A 19,680-nucleotide genomic window follows, 5' to 3' on the forward strand; every position below is an offset into this window, starting at 1 on the left:
AAGAAAAATGAAGATCTTACAAAGGAACTTGTTGAGGCCAATGAGAAGCTTGATAAATTCAACAAGAGCTCCTCTATGCTAGATGAACAGATCCAATCTCAAAGGATGAAAGGTGATACATCTGGGTTAGGATACAATACATCTGAGAAGGGTGAACCTTCTGGTACCAAGAGTGACATGCATGAAGGTAAAACTACTCCTAAGGCTCAGAAGCCTACTGGTAAGAAAGCTTACAAACCTGTTTTATCTAACTTTCATAAACCAGGACATACTGCTAATGTTGGTTATACACCTAATACAAGGTATGTGCCTGGAATATTTGAAGGTTATTGTTATACATGCAACATGTATGGGCATATATCAATTGAATGCAAATATGGAGCAAACAATCTTGCACCTCACATGAATCCAAGACCTATTGGTGATTGGAGAAGGAATATCATTGATCGGAGGAACACAAATTGGCAAAGACCCTATGTTAACTGGTCTAGTCCTTATGAGATGGAAAAGAGAGTCAATGTGACTTGTTCAATTTGAAACAACTTTGGACATGTGGCTATGAACTATAGAAGAAGAACATGAAGGGGAAATGTAGGACCTTAGGGAGCATATGGAATTTCCTACTATCATTGTCATAAACCAGGACACATTGCCAAGTTTTGCAAAACAAAGAAGAACCAACCAGTGAATCATCCTACAGACCAGAAAGGAAAGCAGAAGGTTGATATTAAAGAAACTAGAGCTGAGATGAATAGGATCTGGAAGAAGAAAACTGATGACAAAGCATCAGAGGATGCTAATACTTCACCTAGTGTGGATAATCCCACATCGGCAAACTAAGCTTCTCAACAAGCTTAGGGGGAGCATATCGATAAATCCATTTTCAGACCCCTTGAAGAAAGTATAGTAAGTAAATTTTTCATTTTGAGTTGAAATATAAGAATTTTGATATCGCTATCAAACAATTTTTTAAGGATTATCAATCGGTTAGTATACCTACTAGTAAAGGCAAGTTTGTTAAGTGGTAATTAGAGTTTTTCAACCTATCGGTAGTGCAATAAATGCAATAGGTAATGTAAATAAAAAGCAATTTTGCTAAGTCATTTTTACCTCATTGCATTCAGAGAGAATTTTGTGAGCATTTGCAGATCAAAACAAAGCATTCCCAACAAATTGTGAATGGATTTTGAACAACAGAGTGAGAATTTGGATCAGATTTGAAGCAAAGAAAAGTGAATCAAGTGTGCAAGCAAGAAAACAACCAGAAACCCTAGCAGTGTGAAGGAAACAAGGTATTTGGTCAATCTTCTCTCTTGAATCAAAGTTATTTAGAATGGCATCATAATCTATACCATCAAAGAGTCTTTTTGTCACTGCTAAAGCCATTGAGTCAATGGGGCCGAACAAGATATAATTGTACAATGCATTTTCATAAGTACCCCAAGGAGTTTTGATTAAAGGTGATTTTTCAAGTTATATAGATTGCAAGATTGAAGATTTAGGTTCATTGGCAATCTATTCCTAGTTGAAATATTTGTGCAACAAGAACGTGAAGATTAAACCCGAGTACATTATGGTTTATGAGAAAGGTTTTCACAATGTGGTTTACTTTCTTGAGGAATTTGAGGAAGAGCACATCAGGATTATTCTCAGCCGTGTTCATGGAGTGAAAATGTATTTAGATAGGTCACATACTATCACCAAGGAGGCTATTCATGTTGTGACCAGATTCTGTCAAACCGGTGAAGTTCCTAAGTTGAGGAAAATTTCACAGAATACTATCATTGAACTGAGAAAGACCACTTGTGATGGTCATGCTATATCTGTCAGTAACATTAAAGATGAAGCAGTCAAATATGCTACAATGGTCCATTCTATCCGAATGAATAGTGTTCCATCGGTTGCCGTACATGCTGCTTACCAGATGATAAAAGAATATGCAGATTATGATTTGTGTGAGGCAATGCAGAGTCAGCTAATGTTGAATATGGAATCTATCAATAAGGAAAAAAATTAGAAGTTCAAGTTTGGGCAACTTTTGATTGGTTTGTTTTTCTATTTTCAAAATTTTATTCCTCATATTGGAGAAAATACAATGGTCAAATGATACACCTGTTTCAACCCAGATTAAGAATAGTATAAAGGCTGTCAAGTACACATTTCCAATTGCTATGAATAGGTATTTTAATGAATTTCAGAAGAAGATGAGTATGAGAATGAGTTTATTAGATGAAGTGGTCAAAAAATTTTAGAATTACATTTGTTTCACAATGACCACCGATTTTTCCCCAATGAAGGCTATAGAACCCAGAGAAGAAGAAATGGAGAAAATGAGCTATGAAGTCAACTATGAATTAATGGTCGGTTATGCCAAAAAAATTTTGGCATCACCTAAGGACACAAACAAGAAGAGATTGGGTACATATCAAGAAATAATTGCACAAACACAACCCAGTAGTGTGAAGGGGAAAACAAATAATGATGATCAAGCAACTTCTGTGTCAACCGGTACTAGAATAACAAGAAGTGTTCAATCCAAGAAGGAATTGGAACCTAAAGTGTCTGCCAAGAAGCCGACTACCACTAGGAAAAGAGGTATACATCTTATCTTACAAGAAGAATATGAGGGAACAGAGTTCGAGGAAGAAAATAAGAAGTTGAAGGGAACTGGTAAGAAATCTAAACCAGTAGGGGAATTACCTAAACAAAATATTTCTATTGACACTGCATCTTTCAAGCCAATGAGTCATTTTGAGAGGACTCTGAAAGCATTAAAAGAAAGAAATTTAATAATGTAAAGGATTATTTTGATTCTTTTCATGAGATTTGGAAACAAGAATTGGTACCAGAGGTAATCAATTACCTATGTCAATGTATCTAATTACCATATGAAATTCAAAAGGAAATTTCTAATTCTTTGAATTTAATTTTGGAAAATAAATGGATGATGATCATTGATCAAGATCAAGAGATTGATGATAGAATTTTTGCTCAATACTTTCCAAAATTATCTCATGAAGAATTAAAAGGCTTGCTAAAAACAAAGGACAATTTCATACAAGAACGAGGAGATTGAGACTATTGGAAGGAAAAATTCAGGAAGTAGAAGATGATACTCATCGATCTACTAATTTTTTTTAGAAAATGAATAAACAATTGAAAAATTATCACAATAAACCTGATTAGACTGAAACCGGAGCTCCATTGGAACTGGAAACTAAAGAAATAGTTACAATAGATGAAGTCTACACTGACAAGGATAAGGGTGACACTATTTCACCACCTGTCATATTCTTTGTTGATGAAACTGAATGTACTAAGGATACTGTTAATATAAACTGACATGAATAATGAGTCGGTTAAGGAAAAAGAATAGGAACCGGATATGGGTAAGGAACAGAAAGCAGAGGAAGCACCAACTATTGAACAAAGTGTAGGAATGCAACCACCACCGAAAAAAAGGAACGTAATGTTGAAAGTCACATACCACCGGTTATTACACCAACACAAAAAGAAAAAACAAAGATAGGGAAAGAGAAACCAGAGAAGAAGGCAAAAGAGAAAAATAATGAAGAGAAGAAAACAAAGGAGAAGAACAAAAACTTGATTGATGATAATGTTTATGGGGACTTCATGAGTACTAAAGGTCCTATAGATATCAAAAATTTGAGTGCCTCTGAATTAATGGAGATTGCTACTACTATGCAATCCCGAGGACAAAAGAAGAGGTTGAAAAAGCATAAACAAGAAGCAGAGACCATTCAAACTATTGTTGACATTTTGTCAAGTCTCCTACCGGAGACTGATACAGATAATCTATCCACCCCTATTGCTAAGCTTGGACAGTTAGTTGTTGATGCTAGTGAACAACTAAAATCACTTGAAGAGGCCGCTCATTATTTAGTAGAAAAAGATTACAGGAAGAGAAGGGGAGAACAATTGATTTCAGAAATTGACAAAGGCAAGGTTGCTTTAACAGTGAACAATGATATTTTAAAAATTGGAATAGAAATTGGCGGTAAGATTTTGGTCACTATATCTAAAGTATCATTATTTTGTTTTGACTTAAAGAAAAAGAGAGAAGATACATAGAAGGAACTAGACATGATAAGTGATGCATACATATTAGTACAAGATTCCGTTTTGAATTTTGGTAAATATGTTGATGCCTTACAACACATATTAGAAGTTTATGATTTTGAATAGGTGAAGCACTATTGATGCTATGGAAGAATTTGCTGCACAGATTTTGACACATGTTGAAATCACTGAGACACTGTTAGAAAAATGGGACAATGACCTTAAACATTTGAATTTTCATTTCAGTGATATTTTCTTGAGAATTGCATTCTAAAGACTTCAAAACTCTTATATCTATATATATGAAATTTTTTGATGACAAATTTTGATGTAATTTATGTATTTACTTTTCTGTTTGGCATTGTTGTCAAAGGGTGAGTAGAATTAGTTTAAGAGTCAAAATTTTGTATGTACTATTAAGGGGGAGTAATGGTCATTTTTGTAATGGCATGCAATTGCTAAGGGGGAGTGTATGTCATGGAGTCAATTTTTGTTTTGCACACTTAGTTGACAATTTTCCTAAGTGTTGCCATCAATCCCAAAGGGGGAGAATGTTGGCTTTATGATGATTTTTGTATTTGATGACTTCATGTGTTGTCATTGATGACACACATATGTTCTAATTGTCATAGTCATCTTAGTATACTAGTTAAGGTAAACCAGTAAGTACTATTGACTCATTTTATTGTTAACCAGTATCATATGTATGAAGAAGTCTAACCGGTATGAAGATGTCTAAACTGGTGTATGCAGATAACTGGTATATGCATTTAAGTCAATCGGTTTTGATCATTTCTAGAGTTACCCATTTTGAGATGCAGGAGATAAAGTCAAGGAGAAGCATGGAGAGAATCACCCAGTATGAATTCAAGTGAATCGGTCTATGAGTTTGAAGTGGTCAACACTTAACCGGTATCAGTGTTCTAACTGGTTTCCCAGTTTGTGTGATGAGTTATCACCGATTGTGATGTGTTACCATCAAATGACACTATGGTGGTGATTTGTGTCATGTTAAGGAAGATTGTCTTGATTCATTGAACCTAGGAAATTATGTCAAGGTTTAGGAGCTAGCATGAAATCTAATATCTATAAAAAAACATTGTGATGAGTTATTTCATATAGAAGATACAAGTTATGTTATGAGTTGGAGTTGATGCGATTTGTTGAAGGAATTACAGAGTATGTCGGTGATGTAGTAATGTATGCACAAAAAAGGATCAAAACCAGCAAAAGGTGTTAAGATTATATCATTCCCATTATTGTTCTCTAACAACTACAACAGTAAAATTCCTTAACTGGGTAAGATCTACCAAGATTTATTGTATAAATCCTCTAACAAGGTGATTCATTAACTTGGATCTAAATCCTCTACTGAGGTTACCTTTAACCAGGTATAGCTCCTAACAGGGCTTGAGATCTCTAACAAGATCTTCTCCTAATAGAGCATTTGTAGACCTTAACCAGTCAGTTATCTATTTCTGCATATAGTTAACTTGTGAGTTCCATCTCACCATGGTTTTTCCCAGCTGGGTTTTCCACGTATAAATATTTGTTTTATGGTGAATATTTTGATTATGGTGAATGCTTTTAAAACACTTTGGTTTATATGCAAATTCATTGCTAAGCTGGTTAAATGTTTTTACCGGTCTACAATTAAAGTGTTATTGTTTTTTGTTTCACTGATTCACCCCCCCCTCTCAGTGCTTTATAAGTTTATCAGGCATAGGGGTGGGATGTTTTTCATGCCTTCTATGGAAATAGAGACCAACCAAGTCTAATCTACAACCCATGGAAGATAAACATAGGGAAGCTAGTGGTCCCAAATGTGTTTGTGGAGCCAATGATGATTAAGGAATTGGCCAAGAAGTTTGACATCCCGAGCCTCTCTATCACAAACCTCTAGGGACAAGTTATTTTGGACATATATCATAAATCTATCGCAAAATGTTTTGGGTTGGATGGGAAAACCATAAAGGGGATCAACAAGCAGGCCTTATTGAAAATGTATGAAAAGAACAAGGGAAGGATAAGAAGAGAATATCTGCCAATGTTTTTAAGAAATCTCTCCAAGTTCACCCCCAACTACATTTTACGATCCAAGATAGATCCATTTGCAGTGGACAAATTTAAAACATATTTTATAAGAACATATTATGCCTTGTGCTAGGTCTTGGGAGAGGATTGCAGGCTCACATTGTTGCCAGTAGATTATATGATGCTAGTAGTATTCACTTAGCATCTGGCTACCAATGTGCTTTATGACTTTGCAACCATTATTTAGACCAATTTATGTGAGAGCCTGGTTAAAGAAAAAGATGAAAAGATTGCACTGAATTTCAAGCACTATTATTTGGTGTTCCATCTTCTTTTGTATCAGGATAGGTCAGTGTGGTCCCCAAAGCTAAATATCAAGATGTTGGATCCATAGACATGGTTTCCATGGTCAGTTTATAGATGGACACAAGTGTAGGACAAGGGTTCTCAATTTGGAGACTATTGTTTATTCTCTAATTATTTTGTCAATAAGATTTTGGATATGCTGAGTGTTGAATTTCCAAGGCTACCTAGACATATAGTTAAAGTGTTTAGAATTCAGGCATGTAGAGCTCCAAATGTACAATATGAAGAGGGGGCTTTTAGCCACAATTTTGGAGACTTATTTTTCTATCAAGACTGCACCATCATTAGGTGATATGGTTTTGAAGAGGCTCCCCACAAGTTGCCCATTTTTGTTTCTCCTAGGGTTGCATTCTTAGAAATCATGTGGCAAATGATGTGGGTTGACAAGGATCAAATCCTAGATAGGAAGGGGAGGCATCTCCCTCAAGCCATTGTATTCAGAGAATTTAAAATTGGTTTTGATAACTTGGAAAAGATCTAAGATTGTTTTGGTCACAAACTACAGATTCAAGGTGGGAATTGCCAGGAATTATGACCTTGAGGGGTATATAGGGTACTTAAGGATAAATAAGTTGAAGGAGAGGAACTATCATCATGAATTATATGAAATTAAATTTTTTTTGAGGAATGCCCTATCCAGGGAAGTTGTCCAAACAAAGAAAAAATAGGACACGCTGAAGAAAATTGAAAGGGAGAGGATGGAAGAAGATAAGAACTACACATGGCTACTCAGAATAGAGTTCCAATCTGATTATTGCAAGGATGATTATCCTTCTCTGGTCTGCAGATAAGATCATCGAAGATGAAATCAAAAGGATAGATACCAAATCAAAAGGGCAAAAATTTGAAGAGCATCCTATTGCAGATACCCCCATATTTTCTAAGAAGGGGGTGGTCATCAGGGAAGAGGTGCAACCTGAGTCTTCAAAGACAACAACTAAGGGTAAAGGGCCAGTGGAAGGTGAACATGGACAAAAGTTAGAGGGGAAGACAAAGGCTTCAAGTTAAAGCACCAAGGGTAAAGGACCGGTAGTGGGAGAGATCAGAAGGGTGGAGAAAGGTAAAACTAGGATAACATATTTTGTTGATATCCCTGAGATCGATGATCCAAATTTGCCCCCTCCTTCCCCTCCAAAGGATTTTTTCCATAAAGAGGCACCTGTTGAGAAATTGGATGAAAATGACAAAGCTCTAGTCCCAAGTGTTACTCCAACTAAGGAAGTGGATGATGAAAGGGCGGCCGTTGCAAGGGAATTCATGTTAGATGTCAATTTTGTGAATTCCCCAAAGTTTAAGTATTTTTGTCTTAAAGAAAAACTAGCTTCTGGGGAAGAAGTAAATATTGACCCCAATAACATTCAATGCACCCTCAAGGGATCCAGAGAAATGGTGGCCAATAGTGGCATGATTCTAGTTCCTGAATGGGATCACGTGAAACTATTTTTGCTAGACCAAGTTGTTAGGCAAAATGACCCAACGTATGTGAGAATATAAAAACTATGTTTCTGGAGTTAATGTGAATATAAAAGAATTTTCTATTTGGGCTAGAGGATCAAATGTAAATAGGCCAATTGTTTGTTTTGGGCTAGAGAAGCAGCAGGGAGAAGCAATCGTAATGACAACTAGTGACACCACAATAGGAGAGGTTGTTTCTCTGACTTCCCATGCAACACAATTTTCTCAGTTGGTAGTCGAGGACTTACAAGAAAAACATAATGCTTTGAGGGATGGTTTAGCCAAGCAGTATCGTGATTATAATTTGTTATTCATTGAGAATTGTAAACTAAAGGAGAAATTAAATAAAGCAGAGGTAGGGACCCCGGGGGGAATAAGTCCCGAGGAATTGGAAAGGGCTACCAGAGAGCTTCAAGAGGCTAAGGAAGAAGCCTCCATGACATATTTTAAAATTAGGGGAGATTAATTTTTGAAGGTATCTGATAGAGTCATGGATAGATTAGAGGAGGTCCATGCCAATTATTCCTCCCTAGCAAAAGTTGACATTGATTTAGATTCCATTCTTTCATTCTTTTTTCCCACTAAATCTACTTGGATTCTTAAAGGGCAACAACTAAAGGAGGTTCTCCTAGATGATTCACAAAGAAAAGGGAGTGAAGCTAAAGAGATAGAAGTCACATGGAAGAATTATAATACATTAATCAAAGATCTCCTTGTCATTGAGAAAGAGAAGCAAACAATGAATGATAGATTTGAGTCATTCAAAGGATTGCAGCGACGGGATATCCCTTCAATTTTGACACCCATGCAACACATTAAAGACTTTGTCTCCTGGCGTGCATAATTTAAAAAGGCTATTTCAGGGGTTCTAGAAGCCTTGGAATTAGACTCAGAGTAGGAGGCCTAATACAATACAGTTTTGGATATAATCATGGATGTTGAGGGGTTGTACCACAAGTTTGTTGTGGAGTAGTAGGGGTACCAACACAGGAGACTAGGACAACTATGAATAGGCTAGAAGGCCTAAAAACTTTTGAATGGCCAATTGAAAAGATGGAGGGGTGGTACAACAAGTACCATGTTGTCCTCCAACAAGTCTTAGAAGAAGAAGAAGAGGACTAGTCTCTATTTTTGGAATTTTGTATCCCTTCCTTGTAGGGTTGCTACACCAGACAATGACTTCTTAAGAAACAAGGAATGAATGACTAACAAGGAGGGTACCACGCTATCAACAATGACACCTTTTTATGTACTTCTTCCTAGTTAGGGTCTTTTGACATCTATGCTCATTGGCCTGAAGCTTGTTTCACTCCCTTGTGTCAAAAGGGAATTCAGGGCCTTGAGTACCATTCTGAAAATTTTGTGATCATATGTACTAATGAAATGCTTACAAGTAATAGAAGGACATAGTTCTGCAAGAGTATTGCACCACAATTCTATGAATGTACTTGTTTTGACTTGAAGATCAATAAAGAATACATTCTCTCTTCTATTTTCCTATTGTGTTCATGTGTTGTATGAGTTTCAAATGCTTAGAGTGTTCTAAACTTGTCTATTCTAAATGATTGTGTATGATTTGATGGGTTGCATTTGTAGCAAATGAATTAAATTCTATGAAAAAATACTGCAACATCGGATGAACTAGTGTGAGATCGAGTTAAGGTTTTGTTTCTTGAGTTGAATGTTTACACAAGGCATTTATGTTCAAATATCTCTGGGGGATTAAAACATAAATCTAGTCCTACCACTTAACCATAAGTCAGTGGCTATTTCTCTAGAGTGTGGGAACCTGTTGATTTGAGTACCAACATTTAGTTTATTGAAGATCAATAGAAGATATCATTTTTTGTTCTGATCTCATTTTGTTGTCCATCTGTTATATGAGTTTCATATGCTTACAACATTTTCAACTTGTCTTTTCAAATAAAATGTATGTGTGTTGATGGGTTTCATTTGCAGAAAATGAACTAAATTCTATCAATAACATAGTAACATAATGTGTATGAATAAATATAACATAATGTGTATGAGTTAATTGATCATTCTATTGATAAATTGAATTGTTTTAACACTTAATTGTTGTTGCAATATCAATTGTATAAGAAAATGATTATTACTTCTATATTTAATTAAGTTTTCCTTCTTTGTGTATGAGTTTAATGTTCCTTTGTCTGAAACCCAATATCCTCCCAAGAAGAAGTCATGGTCTTATGGATTCATACATGTAGCATCTGACCTTTTCAATGAGTTTTATTATGGTTACAATGAATGTACTTTGCAAAGTCAGTGGGCATTCAAATTTTTAAGAACATGACATCCTTATTTTTATCAATTGATATGCATTAGTAATGACATTGAATCACATACATAAAATCTTATTTCAAGGATATCAATGTCACATCGAGTTTGTGAATGACACCACACTTCATCAATTTTTTTATTATAACATGTTGTTGTAAAGGAAAGATAGAAAGAACTAATATAACATGTCGCGTTATTGTGATTTATGTAATTTAACGTATCGTGTTAGTGTAATGTATGTAATATAACATATCATGTTACTCTAATGTATGCAATATATGGACTAGTGGTGTGATGTCTCTATTGATATTATTTTTTATATACATGGATTGATTTTTAATTCTTATTAATAATGCAGGAAACATTGAAGTTTGACATGTAGGTTGCACATGCAAGAAAACAAAATAAAAATGGACCAATCTAACTATAAATAAATATTCAGTCACAAAAACTGTAGGAGAATACCAAAAATATAAATTTTGTCCACGAAAATATACCATCATGTCCCTCTGTAAATATAAATTTCAATGGTTTTAATAAAATACATAGTCATACAACCAAGAAAGATATGTCAAATTTATGGGAGAGACCTCCTTAGTGATGATAATCTTCTTTCAATCCTCGTAAACCTCATCGATGGGTGGGGAATATTTTTTCCTGTGAAGAGGTGGGTATAATCCAAAACCACCAGATTGGTGGGAAAAAGGGAACTTGCAGTAGCAACATCATCCGGGTGTGGGAGTTGGACCCATCCCCTCTGTGGATATGAATCTCAGCTGATGGTGCACATTATGTGCACCCTTGAGAGAGCCCTAGGATGGTTGTCAAAGGGTGTGAAAATGGGCCATATCACCCTATATATTTTGGTCCACCTCTAAAGACATAACGAAAAGAATAGTTCTGTGTACCCATTATCATTTCCGTGTACATTGACTTGCCATCCAATGCTAAGGCAAGCATGCTTCGTTATCTATGTAGCCTCTTGGCTATGCTCTTCCATATGTCCCTATAACCTACACATTCATCCAACAAGAGTGCTTGTTATTTAACAATGCCATTCAATAAATGCAATAAATATTCCTACAATAAGTGTGTCAGTTATTTAACTAAACCATTCAATAATTGTAAGACATATTCATACAATAAGAGTCTTGCTTATTTAACCATAGCATTCAATAAATATGATACATATAGGCACAATACTGAAAAATAAAGTAGCTGAATCAAAATTACAACCTCCTCCTATCGTTGTTGGTGTACATGGTTGGCATTTCTTTGTAGAAGGTGAACAAATATCTAAAAGGCACCCGCTCAGAAAGATACAATGTGTAAAAGCATTGGGGACAATAATACAAAGCATTATAACAATATTACAATAAACAAATCCAGTCCATATTACTAAACATGTTGAACAATAAAAAGCTAAACATGGAGCTAAGAAAAATGTAGTACGAAGGTAATGACTGACACATGGTTTAAAATACGATATAGATAAAATAGAGATCACCACCTCTCACGCAAAGTGAGACACAAAAGTTTCATGGTCAAAGCAACATAATGCGACATGTCATTCGTTGCAAAAAATGTACTGAGTGACCTCTATAGCACACATTAGTTATTGACACGAATATGAAAATGTCATGTAATCATCCACAGATATGGAAGGTATATATAAACAAAGCATATCCAAATCTCAACCAATAATACCAATGTTGTGTTAGCGAGGGACATTTTGTGATCCTTTTTCGGATTGAGCAAAGTCAAAAGCCAATCATCAGTGAGGACTCCTCTGCCCAGATGTTGAGGGTGTAGTGAATATTGTCATGCCTGTCTGTGGTCCACTTTCACCAATTGCGAAATAGAACTACTAAGTAAGCATGTGGACCATTGACCCTTTTGTCTTAAACATGGCAAATTATTGACCATTTTGTCTTTAACATAGCAGATTATTATAATTTTTCATCTTAAACATGACAGATTATTGACCATTTTGTGTTTAACATGGTAGATTATTGATAATTTTCATATTAAACATGGTAGATTATTGACCTTTTTTTGTCTTCAACATGACAAATTATTGACCATTTTGTCTTACACATGGAAAATTATTGACATGTTTGGAAACCACTTAAATGTGATATAGTTGTGTACCAACCTGTATTAGATACTACAATAGAACTTGTGGCAAGGACGTGTGGTTCTGGTGTTTTTTCGAATAGCCTCTTGGCCTTCCACCTTCTAGTAGTCTTCGAGGGGAACTCAAAGGTCTCAGGGTGCATAACATCATCAAAGATCTCAGTGTTCGTATTCTGCCTAGGTTGCCTCTGAATTCGACCATGATCCTTACTTTCACTAAACCAAGGTTGCATTCAAATGATGCTTGTAGCAGTTGGATTGATATGGGGACTAAACTCAAATGCCATTGAACCAAAATTGTCAATATCAACCATGAACCTCTCCACATAACCTACAAATGCAAACTTTTTTTGTGTGATTGTGGCCTTGTTTGCGACACCATCTTCAACTTTGTGCTCTCTTCTTTCCACATCATGATGTCAACATCCTCTATATGTGCTTCTACACTAGAAATGGTATCAACAACCGATAGAGGTGTTGGGTGTTCATTAACATTATGAGATGTTGGAGTTGACATAGGAATAGGTTTTGCACAAAACAATATCTTAGAGTGAAGAGCATATTTTTTAAATCACCATACAAAAACATTGACGAACCAAACAAGTTGAGTTGCACTTGACATCAACTTACCTAGGAGATGCGAATCATTAAATGAGTTGTCCACCATTGAAACAACCTTCAAAGCATGCTTGCAAACTCTACGGACAATCACATATGTACAAGTGATCACCACATTTCGTAACCATGTACCAATTGCAAGAGGACTGACTTTTCACCTGGTATGAACCAGGATTCATGTCATCTAGAACAAAATTGGCATCTGAAATTTCCTTTGCCCTCTGCATGATATTTCGTAAATGTGACAACCTATAGTTTGTAATGAATCCATAATGTTGCAACAATCACTTTTTCTTGTAGAATGGTTCCACTTTATAGGAAAGCTTGTGATACAGATTGTCCATCCTCCTTGTGCACATCTTCTTATTGTCTCTTAGATGTAGCACCTTCTATTTTCTATGGTATGATTTGATGGCATTATTTGTGTCTTGGTCACAATGCTACCCAAAAGATGAAAAAAAAGGAATATTTCAATGAACAAACGAATGTGACAATTGTCACAACAAAAGACTTAACAAGTTGGGGAGGGCAAATCTAAGGTAACACAAAACTCACCAATGCGGCCATCTCGATACCATGTGTTGTAGAAGTACTCTAGAAAACATTGCTTATCAGTGAATTCAACAAAGAAATTGTGCACTTACTGAATAGTGCACTCTTCACTTTCATGCATTGCCATCATTATCTTCCCTAAATTACAAAAAATGTCCATTGCTCTTTCCTTTATCGCATACTTGTAGACATTATTCAACCATGCTCGTCGCACGTGCCAGATACAAAGTATCACACAACATTGAAAAACGGTCCTATTTTGAAGTCAATGATTAATCATGCCTGATGAATATACAAAAAATGGTAGAGCAACATATCTTACTATTTGATCTGAAGTAGACTGACAATTGAAACATGCACGTACTATATCGCTTGAATCTCTACACTCACATCATCTGTGATGAATGCATTGATCCTCCAATCATGCCTATTTTTCTTTGCTCGTCTTTGCAACTCCACCAACCACACCTCAAGGGCCTTGATCTTGTTCCTTTATGTCACTGCTCATGCATCGGGCACCCCTGGTTGCTCCTCATCAAACATGAGCAACAAATACAATTGGTATTGTTTTCAACAACAAACACGATAATTATTTCCATCTACAATTAAATGCAATTGGCAACTTCAAAATATGAGGAAGACTCATTACAAGGAGTTTAAGGAGACTTGCCTTGTATTTATTCATTGTAAATGTGGAATCCATTGAGATGATTGACTCATTTGAGTATAAAACCATCATGTTGAGAATCCAAGGCATTTGTATTCCCATAATGAAAGGTGTGTCGGGACCTTTTGGCTGTTGGAAAAAAAAATTACCCTCATCTTGTTTTTTCCATTTTAAGATGCTCGTGGCATCATTCACATGCTTTCATGATGTAATGGAGTGAACCCTTGCCACTACATTCATAACGTCCTTCCGTGTTAGGAATGAATCTCTCTTCCTCAACATGCTACAAAAAATAGGATCATCAAGGTGTTTGTCCATTATAGCGTCGACACTGACATCCATCGCCAACAATCTCTTTATATATGTTTTTCATTCATCAGACAAATTTGGTGCAGATTGAGAGCTCAACTCATTGCTGGTATCATGCACACCATGACAAAATGCACCATTACTATCTACATGAATTGGTTGCTTGTATATCAAGATGGCCATATCTACCCTACTATATAATACCTTGACAATGAAATGGCATGTACAACCTCATTTTTTCTGATACACTCAATTTCACTTCGAAGGCAGTGACTTATTCCTATTGTCTTTTGGTCCATAAGAAAACCAATATCTTAAATATAAAAATTGTCAGATTTTCAGAAAGAGTCAATATTTCATTAAACATAGACAAAGAATACCAAAGAATGTGACTACTAACCGGCTGGACATGTTTGTTGTATGGCTTTTGTGCACACTACTACTATCATCTTCAGTATGCCTCTTTCAGACAAACTTGGTTTCAAAACCTTCAACAAATGATTCCCCCTTGAGGAATGCATCCAATCTAGCAAGTGGAATGACCACACAAAAGTCTTTAGTCGAATCATAGTCAATGCAAATTTTGGTTCACCAAATATCTCGTGAAGAGAAGTGACAGAGACCTTCACCACCATCTTGCACTTCCAATCCCAACCATTTTTGATGAATCGACATCCTAGTGAACTACATATCAGCCAATATTGCTGAATTACACACCAATTGCCAAACAATTGCAAGTACATAGAGCATACAAATAGTCAATTCATACTTAGAGTCTAAGACATTGTAACAACTATAAAGAGCCAAATTCGGTCCATGGCAACATACAACAAGGATGCACATACAATGCAAACAAAAACCTCTCAAAATAGTATTGAATTTTTATGTCGAAATCATTGTGTTTGTGACTAATCACAAACCATTTATACACAAATAATTCATGCATTCTTTTAGTTTATAAGAGGCTTGGGGGATAAAGCACGATGTACAATATAGTAAAAAAAGCACAATTTTCTCCTGATTTATGCTTCATTAGCATAACTCTGAATGAGATAATTGGAATTTATTGAATTTTAGGATCATATTAGGGTAAGCATATAATTAAAATTTTTAATTTCACTATTTGCACTTAAATTTAAGTTAGATATTAATTCAATTAAGAGAGGTATGAATTCAATCTGCAGTGTATATAATGAATTCATAGTGAGGGTATATAATGAACTATTGTATGAATATGAACTGTTGTATGTTTAGTTAGTATGCCATAGAATACATAGATGATCGAATCTGCAAAGTTCATGTATGTCAACTACTTCTTCATTAAGACAGACTGTTGTATTTAATTGACTTCTTCCAAGTTTGTGGTAATCAACTAACTACTATATGTGCACAAACTGTAGTATATTTTTCTCTATCTTATTATATCTACCAATTGTTGCATATACTTGCCAATCCCTCCAATTTCGTAATTATTATGGATATCTTATACACATATTGCTATATATAAATTTCCTATATTATCACTATTACTTATCAACCTTCCAAGGGAAATGTACATTGCTAATATACAACAACTGATAGCAAAGTATACAATGTGACTCTAGATAACCGAAAGGTGTCTTATAGCCTTAATCGGTCACAAACTGATTCATAACATAGATTGTATTATAAACAAAACAAAAATAATATGATCGATTATGTAGAACTGATAAACTAAATCAATAATGCCATAATAATTGATGATTAATACAATCAATTTCATAACCGATATTAACAAATCATATTTAGTTGTTCATGAACTGACTCGAATATAAACAAATGAACTGAAAAGAAAATACTATCGATTATGTATAATCGGTGATAACAAACAAACATTAACATATTAAAATGTAGATGTTAATGTTGGGTATAAAAAATGTTATGATCAATAATCACGACAAGTACTTTGCTTCAATTTTGGTCAATAACATGCAGTCCAAAAAGGTGCTATAAAACGCGTTTTATTGAGTTTTCAAAAAATTTCTGAAAAATCACATCCGCAGCTAAATCTGGGCCGTAGCTAAAGTGGTTCCCAAAAGGTGTGTCAATAACACGCAAAGTCAATAATACAAAATTTTTCAAAAATTTTAGATCGTTGGTCATGGCCATCAAATTCAGCTGTGGCTTTAATTTTTATCATGATCTGTAATTTTTGAAAAATTTATGGTTATTGACTTTGCATGTTATTGACATACCTTTTTAGAGCCACTTTGCATGTTATTTTGTGTTATTGACTTTGCGTGTATTTCGTGTTATTGAGTTTGCGTGTATTTCATGTTATTGCATTCATTTCTCTGTTGACATCTTGTTTTTTTTCAATAATGCCATTAACCAAATAAAAGATGGGAATTTGGTTAATGGCAACCGATGCTCTAGTTCTGGTAGTCGTTAGTTTGTTTCAATGATCCAAACATGTTCCTTGCAAGTATTGTGTGATAGCTGGATTTTGCAATCAATGATCATTCAATTCTTTTATGTTAATACCAACCTATTAACTTATTTTAATAGTAGTGGTAGAATCTTGTATGTGTCGGGTGAGGCGACCAGTGCATCTTTTCAAAAGGAGTCTTAAGTGTACTGAGAAATTAGAAACCCAAGAAAGATTCATAGACATAAGAACATAGCAATGATAAATACCAAGTAAATCAATATATCATGACAAACCATGCCATGGGGAGGCAGAGACATGAATTTGGAGATTGAGGTGGTAGTTTCTAGGAAGATAAGACAACTCAAGGATGGCGACAGATGCAGAGATATGAGATAAAAAAGATTCTATGTAAGATTTGATCAAGATTCTTTAGATACGAGATTTGACATGCTATTGATTATTGGAGACCGTTTTAGTAGGATCTAGAAGCAACATGAGACTATATTTGGAGACTTGTTAGATAGATTTAGGCAATTTCTAGAGAAATAAAATAGAAGAGCCGAGATAATGATGTCGTTTGCAGGTATGGTTTGCATGAACTACGAAGAGACATTGGAGAATCAATGTATAGTCCTTTTTAATGTAGAAGAGGATATATATGAGGTGATTTTGGAAATGGCTAATATATCACTAAATTTAGAGAGACACTAGTGTGATGGGTTCATCTATGAGGTTGTGTTACTACCACTGGTTGATATTTGTGAATTGAAGGAGAGGTGTGTCGAAATGCTGTGGGATTTTGTGAAGGAAGAAAATGGGGACGTGCTGGCTGACGCTTTGTACGAAATGCAAGATGGAGTCAAGGAGAGTATCCTGAAGCTTTACTTCAACCCCTCAAACTACTATTCCTTAGATTCAAAAGAGGAGTCAAAATTGGATGAGGACCAAACAGAGGCAAATGATGATTGATTTGGTAATATGGATTCCAACACACAGACTCTGAATAGCCATAGGAAAGGATGAGGAGAGCTGCAAAGAGGAAGAAGAGGGATTTCATCATGAAGGCATCACCGATCTTTAGAGATGGGGTGAGGAATGGTGATTTGATTGAGTTCAAGCAACTCAAGAACTCTAAAGATTGGTGGTTGTTAGAGGCATCCTCTGATAACCTATTCAATCTGGGATAACTGGCTTCTCAGTTGCTGCACTTTTTGATGAATGGGCAATGATGATGGGTTTATTTGTTGTTGGCATGTTGATTATAAGTTATGTTAGGCCTATTTTGGGATAAGGATGTTGTTATTGTATGGGAAGATAGTTTGTTGAGTCGGGTCTTAGGAAGGTTAGAGAGTCTGCAGTTTTTTGGAATGTTGCTATTATATGTAAAGAGACTAAAAGTCTATATATAAGTTTTTATGAAGTAATATAGGGAGATATCCCCATTAAAGATAAAACTTACCTTAAAAAAAAACTTAATTTTAACAGATTATAGATAAATATGTCAAAATACACACTATCTAATCTAAGATGTATGCGACATAAACAATGCCTAGTTCCCTATTGCCAATACTTTCTAGCACTTTCTGACCGTGGCCTGTTCATTAAATTTTGTAAATATCTGAATAAATGGACGCATGAGCATGCCTGCCTTACTCCAAAAATAATATAAATTTCAATACAATCTTTTTCTCACTTAATTTGATCTCATTATGAATATGTTAATGGAAATTGTGGGGCCAAAAGTACTGACAGTCTGAGAATGAACTTTACTAAAGAAAGAGTGTTTGGTGAGTGTTGAGGTCAAGGAAATTGGGTGCCCATTGAAAATGGCAATCCAGGATGTGCCTTAACTGGCTCCAAAATAGGGTTATGAAATTCGTGTTATTATCTTTTTTGAAAGTCAATAATACAAGTTTCATAACTCCATTTTGTAGCTAGTTTAGCCACGATCGATTTGGACGTTGCTCTTGTCCACACTAAATCATCTAACATAGGAGAAACATTGCATAATCCTCATATTTAATCTATTACAATGTTTTCCAATTGTGTTTTTAGCTATAGAAATACAAAGTAGAAGCCACTAAAGACAATAAATTCTTTGAAACCAAGCTTCTCTGATAGGGACTAAATTTTGAGAAGAATTTCCTTGAGTTGCTTGCTTTGTATAATGATCAACTATTGTAAACCCTCAAATAAAAAACAATAAAAAAATAGAAAGAAATTTAAGGAAAGAAATCAAAATGCAAGGAACATCCAAAATATGAAAAGCTAAAGTTCAACTAAATACTAGAGGGAAAGAAACTTGAGCGGTCGTGAAGAAGCTAATCAGAACACTTTAATTTATTTATATTTATCATCGAATTTAGCCATTTTCCTACCAAAATTTAACCAAGAATAGATAAAGACCAGAGCCGACCAAGAGAACACATACCTTTATGAACATAAGTTGCAAAGGATAATCATATGAACACATAAGGAAAAGGAAAAATCCTATGAACAATTTTCTTAGCATACCCGACAGCTTTGACAACATCCAAGGTCTCACCCATTCTGCTGCTACTGATCACAATCGTATAATGCACATTTAACCTTCCCAGATATCTTCCCTACTCCTTTTTTTCTCTTCCTTTCCTTGCAAGTTAATGGTTTTTCATGTTATTGACCACAAATATATGACTTCTCTTTCTTGTGTTCCAAGTTAATGGATTGGCATGTTATTGTCCATAACATATGAAGAGATATATTAAATGCA

Source organism: Cryptomeria japonica, chromosome 4 (genome assembly GCF_030272615.1).
Source record: "Cryptomeria japonica chromosome 4, Sugi_1.0, whole genome shotgun sequence".
NCBI classification, from domain to species: domain Eukaryota; kingdom Viridiplantae; phylum Streptophyta; class Pinopsida; order Cupressales; family Cupressaceae; genus Cryptomeria; species Cryptomeria japonica.